The sequence below is a fragment of the Stylophora pistillata genome, chromosome 3, assembly GCF_964205215.1.
Source record: "Stylophora pistillata chromosome 3, jaStyPist1.2, whole genome shotgun sequence".
NCBI lineage: Eukaryota > Metazoa > Cnidaria > Anthozoa > Scleractinia > Pocilloporidae > Stylophora > Stylophora pistillata.
In genome coordinates, this window is record NC_142521.1 from 42,029,926 (window position 1) to 42,045,691 (window position 15,766).

General features: G+C 41.1%; 1 pseudogene across 1 annotated transcript; it reads left to right on the plus strand.

Annotated features, from left to right (window-relative positions):
* The first annotated feature begins 8,268 nt into the window (after positions 1 to 8,268).
* Positions 8,269 to 15,755, plus strand: LOC148736178 (NACHT, LRR and PYD domains-containing protein 7-like; annotated as a pseudogene). Its single transcript, XR_015998645.1, has 4 exons — positions 8,269 to 8,874; positions 9,098 to 9,297; positions 12,090 to 14,128; positions 14,180 to 15,755. The product of XR_015998645.1 is annotated as an NACHT, LRR and PYD domains-containing protein 7-like (transcript).
* Positions 15,756 to 15,766: the final 11 nt, after the last annotated feature.

The window sequence follows — 15,766 nt, forward strand, 5'->3', positions numbered from 1 at the left end:
GCGGCGGTCGTGAGGATATGAAGAGATCATTTAGGATGAAAATATCCTCAGATAATTCAGTTCGAAGTGATTTATTTTTATTCCTTACAACGGTATTTCCTCAGATATGAGCCCAACCTCTAATAAGGGCCCACTCGAATTAAGGCCCACTCTTGGCCCTCTTGACAGTTTGTTGAAAGGAAAACTAATGTAAACCCCTCCCCCCGCCTCAATGAAGGCCACTCCTCCCAAAAGCGGCCTCTCCCTTTTGGACGACTGAAGTTTTTAATTAATACCCGCGCGCTTTTTCGAAGAAATATGGATTTCCTCTACGTTTCGTTTGAATTTTCTCGCACAGACTCTCGATAGTTACGCACCAGACGGCTTTTTATCTTAAAAAAAAAAAAAGGAAACGCGTCCAGTAGACTAATTTAAACAGAAGAAATTACTTTCCTTTACCCCTTATGTTTAGGGACAGCCTTGTTGCAGGTTTAAAACTTTATGTTGAACAATGTTTCACAAACCTTTATTTGTGAATATTGCGTTAAGCTAACAATTTTCCTACAGTGAAGCTTGATGAAAACTAGCCGTAAGCTCCAGCACCTCATAGTACCTTCAGTACCTTGGCTTTGATATTTATGGCTACTTTTATTGGAACATTCATTTTTGTGACCAGCGTCAAGAGGGCCGAAAGTTTACAATGGACGGACACTTATTTCACCGGGAGGGGGGGCACTCGCATATATGGGCCATATAGGTACGTGCCGCGGAATAGGGTATGGTTTTTGAGGTTCTCGGTCCTTAAATAGGGTATCCTTTTTACCCTTTTTGTTCTGTGTCCATGGTGTGGTCCTTAGGGCAGCGTTATTCTATTTTCTAATACTGGAGTGTGAAAACGCCCGCCTAAACGCACGGTTTTTTTTTTTAAACTTGATGTATCCGTTTAAGTATTGTGAAGTATTGTGATCCACGCGATTGTGTACGATTCCTTAACTGCGCATATATGTTTAAGTACCATATTTGGAAAATCACGCGAGAAAAATTAACCAATCAAAAATGCATTAGGCGCCGCTACAAATCCTCACGTGCAAATCGAAATTCCAAACTGTGCGAGGAATCACCAGTAATCTTTTATTTCATGCATTTGCAAAATTCAAACAACGCTTATTGTACGTGAACGTTCAAAAGCTACGATTCTCCAGAGATGGTACTTAGCAAAATTGAATATTCCAACGCTGTGAACTCCCGTTACACGTTTAACCCCTTATGGAGTTTCTGACAGTGTGTTAATGTAAATATTTTACTCAATGTACCAAGGAGTATTGTATATATTCTAATCCTTGTGAAGTATGCGCTTCAGGTTATTGTTCTTTTTATTGAAAAGGGCGGAGGTTGATTAGAACTATGGAAAGCCTAACGTTCACAATAATTTTTTTTTCATTTCCATTCGGTTTTTAGTTCCGTTAGCTGTGTTCATTACAATCAAGGAAGACCGCTGGATATTGTTAACGATCGTATTTGTACAGAGATCTTACATGATTATTGTACTTGTTACAGTTCTATAAGAAAGTAATAGCAGTAGAGATACAGTATTGAAAGATGATCATGGTTATGATTGCATATTATTAAACTAGGCTTATTCTAGTATTTTATGCTTGATGCTATACATCCAATGTTACAGAGAAAAATAAAGTTTTCCTTTTCATGCTATTAATAATTTTGTTTTTTCCTTGAATAGGATGTCATTTTTCGGCTTTGGGCCTTAAAAAGAGTATCAGTTTGCTTTCTTAGTTCTTAAATAGGGTTAGGGTTCACGAACCTTCGCGGCACACCAAACTTCGCGGTAGTACCCCCTACCTCCCCCCCCCACTGACCTCAGTGGTTCGAGGTCAGTGGTTCGAATCCCGTACAGGCCTGAAATTTTTTTCAGGTCTGATTTTCACTATTGCTCAAATATTGCTTTACTGCGAAGGATCGTGCACATATACGTATATAAACACTATACATAGTAATGTTGCCTCTGTGATGATGTCTGTGTGGTCTTGTTTGATTTTTACCTTTGCCTTGCTCTAAAAATGAAATTGTGCCGGGGACAACATTAAATTTTGGGGTACGGTGCTGTGATTTCTAACATAGTATCTTTAATGCAATTACTGATGGTGAAGGAGTTGTTTTACTTCAATTAAAAAATCATGATGTAGAACACGGCAATCAATGAAACGATCAGTGTCTAATCATAAACTAGCTCTTTGTCAGTGACAAGTTCGCAAAATTAATATTGGTGAAGGATACTTCAGATAACAGTTTCTGTAAACCACCATACCAAAAAACATGGCGACTGGTATATTCAACCAGAACTCTTTGCGCGAGAAAATCCTGGAACCACTCATAAAAACAGGCAGTAAAGATCCGAAAAATTTAAACCTTACATATGTTGTTGTTTTGTGAAATATTGCTTTCTACACGTGCCTTAGCCTAAATGTGCAGGTGCCATCTTTGTCTGTTAGTGGATTGAATCTATTGGGTGAACACCAGAAAAACTAGTAATATTGATACAAATAAAATGAGGGTTTAGTATAGGTATGCTGTGGTTTAGTTTTGTCTCTAGTTTGATTTTGTTACTTTTAATAGAGGCCAAATTGATAGTGACTCATTATCTCATCATAACTTAGGCTAGGAGCTAAATTTTATCTTTCTTTACACAAAATGCAATTTTCATTTGTATCATTGTTTACACCAAGCACAAAAATTAAGCACAACATATACCTTTTTATAACTATTGTATAATTTGCCAAGAAAATGTTTATGATGGAGCTTACTATAGTTTATTTCATAGATACTGAGATTTACACACGACAAAAAGCCCGCGTAAAACTAGTACGTTAAATCCGTTAGCTAATAGGGAACGCGAACGATGAATTTTCACTAGTGAAAAAACGCCGTTCGCCCGATCACAAACGCGAACGACCAAAATTCACTAGTGCACAATCGTGGCCCGCGAGTTTCACTCTGACTCTTGAATCCAACATGGCTAGTTCAACGTTTGCTTCTTTGGAAGGTTCCATTGAGACTTTTATTTAAGAACAAGAAAACCAGAACACGGTGAAGAAAACGAAACGAGACGTTGCTTTGTTTACAGAGTTCCTTCAAACAAAAGGAGATGCACGAAGTGAAATAGCTGAAATTCCTCCCGCCGAGCTGAATGAACTTTTGAGTGAATTCATTTTAAGCGTTCGCACAAAAGAAGTCATTTACGTCTACACAATTGGATTTTTTGCCTTCATTAAACATTTCAAAAGACAAAGAGAACTTTATATTTTAGTTTATAATAGCAATTGAATGGATTTTCTAAACATGCGCGCCCAGACTGATGAAATTGACCAGCAATTTTTCTTTTCAAAAATCTCAATATCTATAAAATAAACAAATTACACCATGGAAAATGCTTTGTACGATTTTATTCACTCGTTGAGGAGTATCAGAAAACTCACTCGTTCCCAGCGCTCACTTGTTCGTTTTCTGATACTCCTCAACTCGTAAAGTAAAAATCGTACGCGCGCATTTTCCATGGAGTAATCTCTATGTCCACACGAGAGACTGAATGTGTAGAAACTGGAACTGTTTAATGGTCGATCGCTAACATTGCAACTAACATTCACCATGCGCTTTTTTTCTTACTCCTAATACGCATGTCCTACGATAACTCGACCGCTGACCTTGAACATTACACTTACCACCTCGTCTGCACTTTTGTTTACTTTGCTTTGCTGCTGCTTCTCATCCATGCTTGTATAAATGAGATTATTTTAAATAAGTAAGGGTGAAAGGATTGGTATTTTTTACACAAAGATAGTTGCAGAGAGTGCCTTTAATAATATATGGATCGCCAAACCCTCACAATGAACGCGGATCACCAGACACTCACAATGAACGTCAACAAGACTAAGTTCTTGCTAACACAGCTGGTAGGAGCAATAATTGCTAATAATAGGATATAGTCTGTGTTGAATTAAGTATTCATTTGTGTATTTATTTCATTTTAATGTTTGTAACACATAGTTGAAAAAGTATGTGATATGTCGTACCAAATCACATACATATTATTACACGACTCGGGAAGTCAGAGGGCCAATAACTAAAAATCAACCAATCAAAATGCTCTATTGCCGGTCAATATTCACTCAGTATTGGACCGGGCACTGTCCCGAATGGTCCTGAATGATACCGCACTTGTGTCCCTTTGAACTTCAGTCGTGTAATAAATCTCTTATTAACCAAGCTTGCTCGGGACCTTACTGGAAGAATATCGGCCCTCGGTCTTTATTGTACGGAGCACGCTGCGCTCGGTCCGCACTGTCAAGACCTCGGGCCGATATTCTCCCAGTACGGCCCTCGCGCTTGGTTAATAAGATATATTTATCATATTCCTTATAATTTAGTTCAAGGGGCATTATTCTAAATAGACTAAACGAAAGAAAGTGGCATATGTCAGCCACTGATTTAAATAGAAAAGCACATATTGAGTGAAATGTAATTCTCCTGCAAATCTGTCCCCTTCTGGGTGAGCAAGGAGAATGATTTAATGCACTGTAACCCAACTGTTACTTGCTAGAGAGCATGGGAGAGAGCTCTATCCTTGACAAAAGAGACCAGATCTTCATCATACGTGTTAGCAGTTTATTTTGTGAGTTAACTTTCCAGGATATGTGATGTTCAGGACATCAACCACACCAGAGGTTGAATTTTTGCGTTGTCCCATACATTTACCATGAATACATGTCTTCCACTGTATCCATAATAGCCATCAGTGTAGACACTATGAAATTGTTACATGTAACATAATAAAAATCATTCTGGGGCTTGAAGAAAATCACAAATTTTCGTTCATTGAAACACCGAGATCCGTGAGGCTCTGAAGAACGAAACATAACACAATAGAGGCTATTCTTATTCAATGACAAGTAAATGAGTGGCCGGGTATTCTGCAATCTAGCCGTAACATCTAGTTTTGCCTGTCCCAAGCAAAAAGAAAAAACGCTATGTCTCCTATGTCCGGCAGCCGGGCAGTGTTTTCAAAATACTCTGTGTCAGGCAGTCAATTGCTTTTTTGATTTTCAGTTAATGATAACAAATCCTTCTTTATATGGCTGAAAACTTCACTATTTCCACCGTAATGTGAGTTTTTGTGAGCTTGGCAACCGCTATGCCGGTATTCATAACTTTGAAGCCTACCGCAAGCTTCCGGACAGGAAATTGAAAATACTCCGTGTCCGGCAGTCGAATATTTTCCCGAATATTAAGTCATTACACTCAATATATTCGAGCTCTACCATCCTAGGCAGTGTTATTGTTGTTTACATGGCTAAAGAGTACGATTACCAGTTTTTAAACTGTTGTGAAATGCAGTGTTTTCCACGAGCTTCCGGACACGAAGCCGAAAATACTTCAGGTCCAGCAGTGAAATATTTCCCGAATTTTAAGTCGTTCTACTTAGTATATTCGAGCTATAACAGTTGACAGTTACTCGAGTTTCACGCAAAACGCGATGAGCTTATGTTTCTGTTTCACTCCACATGTATTTGTATCAACACATGCATTTCCTTTTTTAATGTGTGTATCTATTTTTAGGGAAGTACGTAGCCTGGGAGGGTGGTTTGCGAGCGCCAGAGTCCGGGGGTATGCCCCCCTGAGAATTTCGAAGAATCATGTTAAAGTTCGCAACTTCGCATTCCTTGCATTCTGAGGTCTCATTACATCATATATTTTCTAATAGTTCCTCTTTTTCAACACTCACTCCCCCCTAACCCTAACCCTTTGTGGCCAGTCAGTACTGCGCACTCTCGAGAATTGTTTGTTTGTTTGTTTGTTTTGTTTTGCATTGTTTTCAAATATTTTTGCCGAACAAGGCTGAAATTTCACTTCGTTCCAGGCGAAATCTGAACTAAGTAAAACACGATCGAATGTCTACCAAAAATAACAGAAGTTTTACTCTCATTACACAGCATTTTCGGCGCTTAAACTGCAGGGTTTTAGAGGTATCAAATTTCACACCGGTTCCTTGACGTCACGAATCGATAAAGAAGGTTAAGTCTCGACTTTTGGCAAAGTTTCACTGAGATCGGTCCAGTTTCATGGAAGTTATGAACAACTTTGTGAAATATAAAGAAAATAGTCATGGGACCCAGGCCTTAATTCACTTGAGTTGGATTCTTAGACATTTGTTGTGTAGTGTCGCTGAGTACTTTTACGAGTTTTGCTGTATTTTGACGAGCCCGTAGAGCGAGTTAAATCACTAATAATGAACAAAATACTCAGCGATACAACTCACCAAAACGCCTAATAAGTTATTTATTATCCAACACGCCAAATTGTTATTTCGGTGCGGGTGAATTTCGCGGAGTTTTTGGGGAGTGCGTGATAGATTTATGCGAAGCAGAACGGTATTGGCGCGTTGTCGCGATGCCGTTTCTATTTTCTTCAATAAGTGATGAAATTTCATTTTCATCTAACTTTCTTCTTCGTTCGATTTATCTAATAAACTTGGATTAAGATTCACCAGCCATTCCGGCTCTTCGTCTTCAGAGAAATAATTTAGTTTGTCTGCCAGTTTTTGTATCTATGGACTTCTGTGAAGTCGTAGATACTATGCTATCCAGAGAGCAAGTCAGTCCTTCCATCCTTCCGTAACAATATAAACATTCGGATAATGCTCGGAATTCAGTTCGGTCTTTTCCAATAACGTTCGATTTTCGTAACTCGCGTTGGCGACTAGTTACGATCGCAGTTTTTTGTCTCCTGCAGGTTTTGTGTTGCATTGCTGCGATTATTCATTCCCCTAAGGAAATATTTTGCCCCCAAAGGAGTTTTTCTGTCGCATTGCTGCGCTTATTTGTTCCCCGATTGACTTTTTACACAAAAATCGACATCAAAGAGAATATGCAAATTTCTCCGAGTGAAGATAACTCAAGTCTCATGGTATCTGTTAAAAAGAAGCGAGACGAAAATGACCAAGACATATTTCGGACGACAGTTTTATTCAAAACAGTTCTTAATTACTGCTTTAAGTGGAAAACGTACAAATTTGTTACGTGTACAAAGCCAATACGGTAAAAGTCATCATGCTTAGATCGTTTTTTACTTGATTTCACGGCAAGAAATTTCGTACCGTCATATTGAAAATTCTGAAAGTATACTGACCTATTTGACACAAAATCTTAAATTAAACAATACTTTTTGAACACATGTGAGCGTAAAACGTTACTCAGAGGACGATAATTTAATCCCACGTTAGGACAGAAAATTCTTGACGCGCTTTAAGAACTTTCGCGACAATAAATGATGATGCTCACTTCGGTAAGGATGTAAACAAATTTATTGAAGCGGAGCGATTAGACGTAAAGAACGTTGAAAAAGAAGCGACGCGTAGCGAAGCGATGATTGGGCAGTATAAAGATAATGTACAAAGCGGTTTCGAAAAGTAGGAGATAAATCCAGCGAAAAACTATAGTTAGATCGACTAGGAACTACCTTAGAACTACGAAAACAAACTTTAGATTTCAGTACTATGATGAATAACATGCACAAAGTGAATGATTTACTTCTGTGTCCACGTTGGACATTTCACAGCTTTGACGTTGAGCTTTACGGATCTTAACACGATGACACGTTGACTAGAACTGAAAAGTTTCCTGAGCACGTTCCACAAAACTAACCAATACAAAGAATAATAGCTTTCCGCGGCAGAAACACCACAAACGCTAAAGATAGTGACGCAACAGAAACTACAAAGGGTTGAAAAGGAAATGCGAAAAACCAATATATATTTGGCAGTAACTAACATATTATTTACCGCGCCATGGAATCGTCAAATTGTCGCGAGGCCCTGCTTGAAGTCCGAAAGTTCGGTTTCGTTTTACGGCCACAATTCCCATCCCTTTAGAGAATTGTAGTGTCGTTGACTCTAGACCTTATTCAGTCACCTTTAAGACCTTGATAGCCATTATTTTCCAAACAGAGTATTCCATAATATTGCTACTTAATATTCTGGCTTCCACAAGGTCTAACTCGATCGCATAGGAACGAAAAATCCGACTTGAAAATTTTGAAGGTCAGCTGCGCAAGAATAATAGGGCCCTTAAAGTGGGAATCAATGGTCTTGACAAATTAATTTCACTCAAATAATGAATTCCGTGTTTTTTTTTTTTCCCAGATTCTGCCAGTGACATGTGAATGGTCAAATTCTGCGGTAACCAGATTTTTTGTCAGAAGACATCACAAAAATCATTGGAGATGATTCTGTCTGATTCTGAAAAAAGATGGGTCGTCACTGGAATAGCCATTATCAAAGTTGTTGCTCCAGTTTTACGAGATGTCATCAAACAAGGAATGGACACTCATTACACACATACTGCAGTTGTCTGACCCCACGTTGTACCCTGGGGACGCTGACCTATCATCAGCTTAACACTGATCCCAACCTAAGAAGATTGAAATTTCAGAATATCAACAACAATCTGGTCAACCATGGTAATCATACCAACTTGTACAACTGCACTGTTAGCAGTTCAGTAGACCTGGCCAAGTTGTATTTGCGTGACAAACATCTTGCAGAGTTTTCAGCCTTTGATGAGTCACTAGACGTGACTGCCATCCTTCAACTGTTGCAGTTTAATAACTACTACCCAACTGCCATTTTTTGTGCTGCTATTCAAACATCAGCTGATTATGTCAGGAAAGATGTGAGCAACAAGTGGGGCCATTTTGATGTGACAGAATGGACTGGAGCTTTCTTCAATGATTGCTTCTCAAAGCTGGAGACCCTGGTAAGAAGTCTGGGGCTGACTGGTGGTATGGAGAAGAACACATTGGATCAATTATCTGATTGTCGAGGGAAAGGTATAGTTAGCTGTGTTTTATTCATTTCTTTTTTTTTTTTTGTCATATGCTAAATATTATACATTTCACATGTCAACTAAAAAAAATTGCTCTCTCACCTGCCCTGTCCTCACCTGTCTAACATTGTGTTTCTTCAGTAGTATACTTATGGGGTGCAGTGATTATGACGAAATTGAAAGCCTCCAAATTTTCTTTATTTTTCCGATTGCTTGTTACTTTGTAGGTTGCCAGCTGTGTATGGGTCATGCTATGGATGATGATCTTCTTTCTTTGATAAAAACAGAAGTAAATGGTATCATCAATGACTTGTTTCTGCAGAGCGCTATGCTTTTCCAAGTCCAGCAAACGGCTGTTGTCCTTCAAGTAAGGCTAGATGATGACGAAGCCACCTGGAAAAAAAGAAGTGAAACTTATCCTGGAAAGACTTAGGGCCATTGAAAAAGACATCGTGTGTGAGAAACCAGGTAAGTCGTTCTGAGATTACAGAGGATGAATGTGATTCTGTTTCAGGCTTGATCGGGAGGGGATGGGAGAGTCGAGCGTGGGCACAACCTCCCTAGTTACCTCCTATTCAAAATTCAACCCCTCGTTGATGATTTGGACTATTTAACAAGAAAAACTTGATAAAGACATTATGCGTCTATGAATTTAAAGTTTCAACATCTCCACGGGCAACCAACGTGCTTTTGACCGTCGTCCGTGCCCGGGCATGGGGGATTTAGACTTTGCCTGGTAGAGGCGGATAATTTGAACTAGAAGTGTCAATTCTTTCCACCAGAATTCAAGTGTTAAATACCTAGGTATGGAAGTGTTTAAAGGGTAAATAGTTTATTTCTGCAAGCAAATGGCTCATAAGAGGAGGTCTACAAAATCTATGTTTTCAGGCTCGGTCTGATGTGTAGATAGTAACAATCACTTATTTTTCCTTTTACAGAAAAATTGGCCATCAAATCTGGTACTTGGCTAGGGCATTTAAACTCAATCTTAGCCCTGGGGTACAGGACTTCTCTGGTGGGGGGGGGTGTTGAAGCTTCAAATTCATAGACGCAGATTCTTTTTAAGTTCAGTGCCATGGAGATTTTCTGATCAACAGGGTTTTCATTGGGTGCTTTAGGAAGAGGTCAACAACGGAATAAAACAATACTAATCATCGGTAATGTTTTAAACCATTCGCAAGGGGTCGTAAATGAAACAGATTTATTTTCTTCTGACATTTTATTTTCTGGTTGAAACGTAGAGGAAAACATGTCTCTGGCTAACTCAAAAGATAAGTGTCCACTACAGGCTGGGTTCTGAAACTGATGTCTTGGGATTGAAGGATATCTTTTTAAATCTTCTTTGAAGTCATTCCTTGTTGTAATTTCTATTTTGGCCCATAAGAGAAATATGTAATTAAGGTTGTCATGGGAACTTCAAACGGTTACTTTCGCAGCTAAACGACTAATAATCCCTCCTTTTCGATAAAGTCCATCGCGCGAGTGAAAAAAATATCAGTGAAAAAAAAGTTGACGTTAGCGCGCCGCGGGAAGCTCTTGCAGTGACACCGATGCGCCGCGGGAAGCTCTTGCAGTGACACCGATGCGCCGCGGGAAGCTCTTGCAGTGACGCCGATGCGCAGCGGGAAGCTCTTGCAGTGACGCCGATGCGCCGCGGGAAGCTCTTGCAGTGACGCCGATGCGCCGCGGGAAGCTCTTGCAGTGACGCCGGTGCGCCGCGGGAAGCTCTTGCAGTGACGCCGATGCGCAGCGGGAAGCTCTTGCAGTGACGCCGATGCGCCGCGGGAAGCTCTTGTAGTGACGCCGATGCGCCGCGGGAAGCTCTTGCAGTGACGCCGGTGCGCCGCGGGAAGCTCTTGCAGTGACGCCGATGCGCAGCGGGAAGCTCTTGTAGTGACGCCGATGCGCAGCGGGAAGCTCTTGTAGTGACGCCGATGCGCAGCGGGAAGCTCTTGTAGTGACGCCGATGCGCAGCGGGAAGCTCTTGTAGTGACGCCGTTGCGCCGCGGGAAGCTCTTGCAGCGACGCCGATGCGCAGCGGAAAGCTCTTGTAGCGACGCCGATGCTCAGCGGGAAGCTCTCGCAGCGACGCCGATGCGCAGCGGGAAGCTCTTGCAGCGACGCCGATGCGCCGCGGGAAGCTCTCGCAGCGACGCCGATGCGCAGCGGGAAGCTCTTGCAGCGACGCCGATGCGCTGCGGGAAGATCTTGCAGCGACGCCGATGCGCTGCGGGAAGCTCTTGCAGCGACGCCGATGCGCCGCAGGAAGCTCTTTCAGCGACGGCGATGCGCCGCGGGAAGCTCTTTCTGTGACGCCGATGCGCCGCGGGAAGCTCTTTCAGTGACGCCGATGCGCCGCGGGAAGCTCTTTCAGTGTCGCCGATGCGCCGTGGGAAGCTCTTCCATTGACACCGATGCGCTACACGAGCTCCACGAATGAGGCCTACTTCACCAGCGCCTAGTTTATTCCGCTGCCGTTAAAAGATGGCATCAAAGTTTGCTTCAAGTGTCTCTCCTGGAGCCTCCGTCGCCCTTATGCAGAAGAATAATTGCTGGTCAAGGGCGTCAGGACCCTGGGGACGGGATTCCTTTAATTCACTCGGAGAACTTTACCAGGAGTCCAAGTAAAAGAGAGGAAAAACAAAGAAAGGCGAACTTCAGAGAGTGATTCAATAAAGCTGGATATTTCTTCAAAAAACGTTTTTTTCTCAGTAATCTGTACATCATAACCAGCACCATCATTGAAACATGTGAATGTTATGTTTCACAACGATTTACTTTAAATCCATTGTGTCTCCCAGTTTAAGGAACTTTAAAACTTGAACTTATCGCTTTATACGTATGATGTGCGATCCTCGCAGTAGATAGCGCTATTTATGCAATAGCGAAAGTCAGACCTGAAAAAAATCAGGCCTGCACGGGACTCGAACCACTGACCTCTGCGATTCTAGTGCAGCGCTCTACCAATTGAGCTAACAAGCCAACTGGGAACAGGCCGTTAAGTTGATTCGTAATAAACCCGTGAAAGTAATAAATGAGATGCAATGAATATATGAAGTTCATATATTTTTTTTATTTTTTATATTCATTGCATCTCATTTATCGCTTTTTTTTTCTTTTTCCTAACGAAGTATGAAGCCGTCTCCTCTTAGCTTTTAAAATTAACTTTATTTTAAAACTTCTTTGTATATTCGTTTGAATAAATGATTCATACGATAGAGCCAGCGGCTAACTGCTGCCAGCCAGCTGCAGATTAAAATTGTAAAAATGGTGAGAGGAAAATTTTTTTGTTTTCCCCAAACAGAAGCACCCCCTTTTGATGTGCAAATTTGTCGGCGTAAACTTGCAGCGCATTACAAAAGAACCGCCACGGTACTCACCTCTGTGTGGTCCAAAAAATCTGCCGTAAACATTCACCAGATCTACACTCGACTGTCCTGGGTGAAAGAGGAACAAAGCCCAGCTGGGCCATCACGTGCTGAGCTGAATCCCTACACTGATGTTCTCGCTGAAAACAAGAACGGATTGCCGTCAAACAGGATACTCGTACAAGAGGCAGACTGGAATCGGGAAGAGCACGTTTGTGAAGAAACTGGCAATGGACTGGGCTGAACTTGACGAAAACAGGTTGACAGATGAACAGAGAGCTATCCTGAAGAAGTTCGAGCTTGCTGTTGTAATTGATCTCAAAAGAGTATCCAAACACCAAAGCCTCAGAGATGTCATAAGCGCCTCTCATATATTTGTCGAGGAGGACACAGCCATGAAAGACGGCCTCCTGAGTTACATCTCTCAGAACCAAGACAAAGTTCTCCTGGTTTTTGATGGTTACGACGAGTATCATTACGCATGGAACTCTGAAATATTTGAGATATTCAGAAGAGATAACCTGAGGAACTGTTGTGTGTTGATAACAACTCGAATTTCCAAAGCTGACGAGCTGGTAGAATTTCAGGACGTGCATGCATGCTGAGATCACTGGTTTCAGTGAGGAGGACAGAGAGGCCTTTATGATCAGAATGCTTGGTAGCGAGATGGGAGCATTAGCTTTAAGAGTTCATCTACTCATGTGAGGCGTGACAGATTTGGTGAGAGTTCCGCTACTTCTACTTTTCTTTTGCTCTTTGTGGAAAAATGGAAAGTTACGGAACTTTCCTAACTCGAAAACAAAATTGTACGTAGCGATCATTCAGTACGTTTTGGATCATAATGAAGGGAAATGTTCTCCTTTTACTTTTCGCAAAGTTGAAGATTTTAAAGATATTCTGGTTGAATCGGAAAGGTGGCTTTAGAATGCCTTTTAAATGACGATCATGTATTCGAGTACGATCAACTGTCCGCTGTCATCCTTGATGAAAAAAGTCGGATATTGGGCTTACTTCAAGTCAATGAGTATGCAGAAAATATTCGACCAGCAGGGATGGTATCGTTCATCCACAAGAGCATAAAGGAGTTCTTAGCAGCGTAGTACATCACCCACCGATGTGTCGTTCATGGAAATCTCGGTAAAATCAACGACCGCGCCCGAACCTTGAACGACTGTGAGTCATTGGAGAATGTGTTCCAGTTTATTTGCGGTTTGTCAGATGATGGATCATTGAAGATTTTTGAACACGTGACATCAGTTAGAGTCTGTGACTCTGAACTGGATTTGTCAAAGACAATACCTGATGAACAAAGCGAGAAAGACGTGACACTATGTGACGTCACTGACAAACAGAGGAGTTTCATTGGCCTTGTCTACGGTTCCTTTAAAGAAGTTGAATCGAAAACTGAACATTTTAGACATTGTTTAAATTGCACCGAGGGGATCATTTTTCTTCCGCCGTATGGAAGATCAATTTATGACATTGTGCCGGAACGGAGAATTTTAAATGAAGTTTCAATTTGTGGTGTGGTTTTCATTGATCGCTGGGGCAATGAAAATATAACAGCGCTATAGGAGTCGCTTGAGTTTCTCAATTGCTTACATATTCCGCTTAAAAACAACTGAGAATTCGGCGGTTGTTTCAGTTGAAGAACTTTTAAAGAAATTCAAAGCAGTCAAATGTAACAGGTATTGTGACTTAGTTTGCATCCTTCATTTCCACACTGAGTGGTCAGTCATTCCTTTACTTCACTGAACTGGAACTGTGTTGTGATGACCATGCCAAACTGTTCACTGAGAGTTTCGCTCCATCTCATTCCGCAAGTTTGTGTCCTCAACCGTCGTCGCTGAAATTCCTTAGCTCTCTACGCATTGGTCCAGAGGTTAACGAGTAGTTAACCGTACGCAGTTTTCGTATAAGAGATTGAAAAAGTTTCAAAAGAATTTCAATGGGTCAAGTGAATGAGAGTGCTTTCGAATGCCTGAAACAAATACCAAATCCTCATACGTGTCAGTTGAGGCTTGATGGCTGTTTCCGTTACTATTCGTTGACACCGTCTGAGGCATTGAAGCTCGTTGGTTTGTTACGACAGTTCAAAAACCTCATCCAATGCTGCCTTTACTTGGGTGACTGCTGTGCTGAAGCAGAAAACGAACTGGTTTCCAGTATCACACACAAGACTCTTCAGGAACTGAGATTGTCTCACTTTAGATTAACTCCAGCAATAGCTGCGGCACTCGGTCGGTCACTTCCTGATATGTCATCTCTAGAGAAACCCTGTCTAGAAGTCTGGAAGATGAAGAGAAGCGTACAAGTGGAGGACATGAAGGCACTATTTGAAGGATTCAACAAACCATTTCTAGCTTTCAAGGAGCTCAGGATCTCTGGTTTCAGCCTCAGAGGTTACCTTACTCCACTGACTGAGTGTTTTCACTTTTTCCCCTGCTTGTTGAGGGTAGATCTTACTCGTTCAAATTTGGATGAATGTGACTTGCGTGGTTTAGTATGTTGTTTGGAACCCATTCCTAATCTGAGGTCCCTGTGGCTAGTTGGGAATCCGATGGGTGACAAAAACAGAGTGGAATCCATCGCGAAACAAGCACTGCCTCATGTTGGTCTTCATTACTAGTAACACCAGTTTCATTCAGTAAGTGAGGAGTAGAAACGAGGACTGACGGAAAGAATGATTGTGATCAGTGTTGTGTGACTTTAGCTGCTCGTCCCAGTACCACGCAAAAATACATTTTTGAGCAAAGAACTTGAACACGTCACAGTGAAAGTCTATGGAACTGTTTTTGAAGTTTCCCCCGTAAATAATTTTTTGGTTTTTGACAAATTTCGGTTAAGATACTCCAACATATAAGGTTTTAAGGAGAGCACAAGTCCTACACGTGACAAGAAATGCGTAGCAGAATAAGAAAGATGTTCTTTTATGAATTTAGTTGAGTTTTGAAAGTCAGCAGTTTTTGTACGCGAAAAGGTTGCTCAGTAAATCTAAGGTACGCTCTATGACTTTTTTGTGTTTTACCTTTCACCCGAGATATTCTGATGTTTTGTTAACTACCAAGGTAGTTGTGGCGAAGCTCACAGTTTTCCCCGAGCTTCGTTGGCTGATCAAATTGTGTATATACTTGAAGTTTCATTTTGTTTTGGTAAGATATACGACCCTTATAACCCTTTTAAACTTAAAAGTTCTGTATGCAGGCATCTCAGAACTTTTGCATTTTGTTGTGGTGAGGATTTTATCAAATTAAGTCAACCGATGAAATCCTTTTTCTGCAGCAGCCGCGGTTCTCGTTCGATAGCCTCCAGAAGTGTCGTCCATACAATATTAAATATTTTATCTGGGGCGGTGGGAGGCTCTACACTAGTAAGGGAAGTAAAGACATCAGTTAATGATGGCTTTTTCTTTTCAAATTATTCTAGAAATGTATTTATTTCGAAGGAGCAACGTGTGTGCATTTTCAGAATAACATTGACTTGCATTGAGTATAAAAATGACAGATTTTACTTCAAAGACTTAGTGTT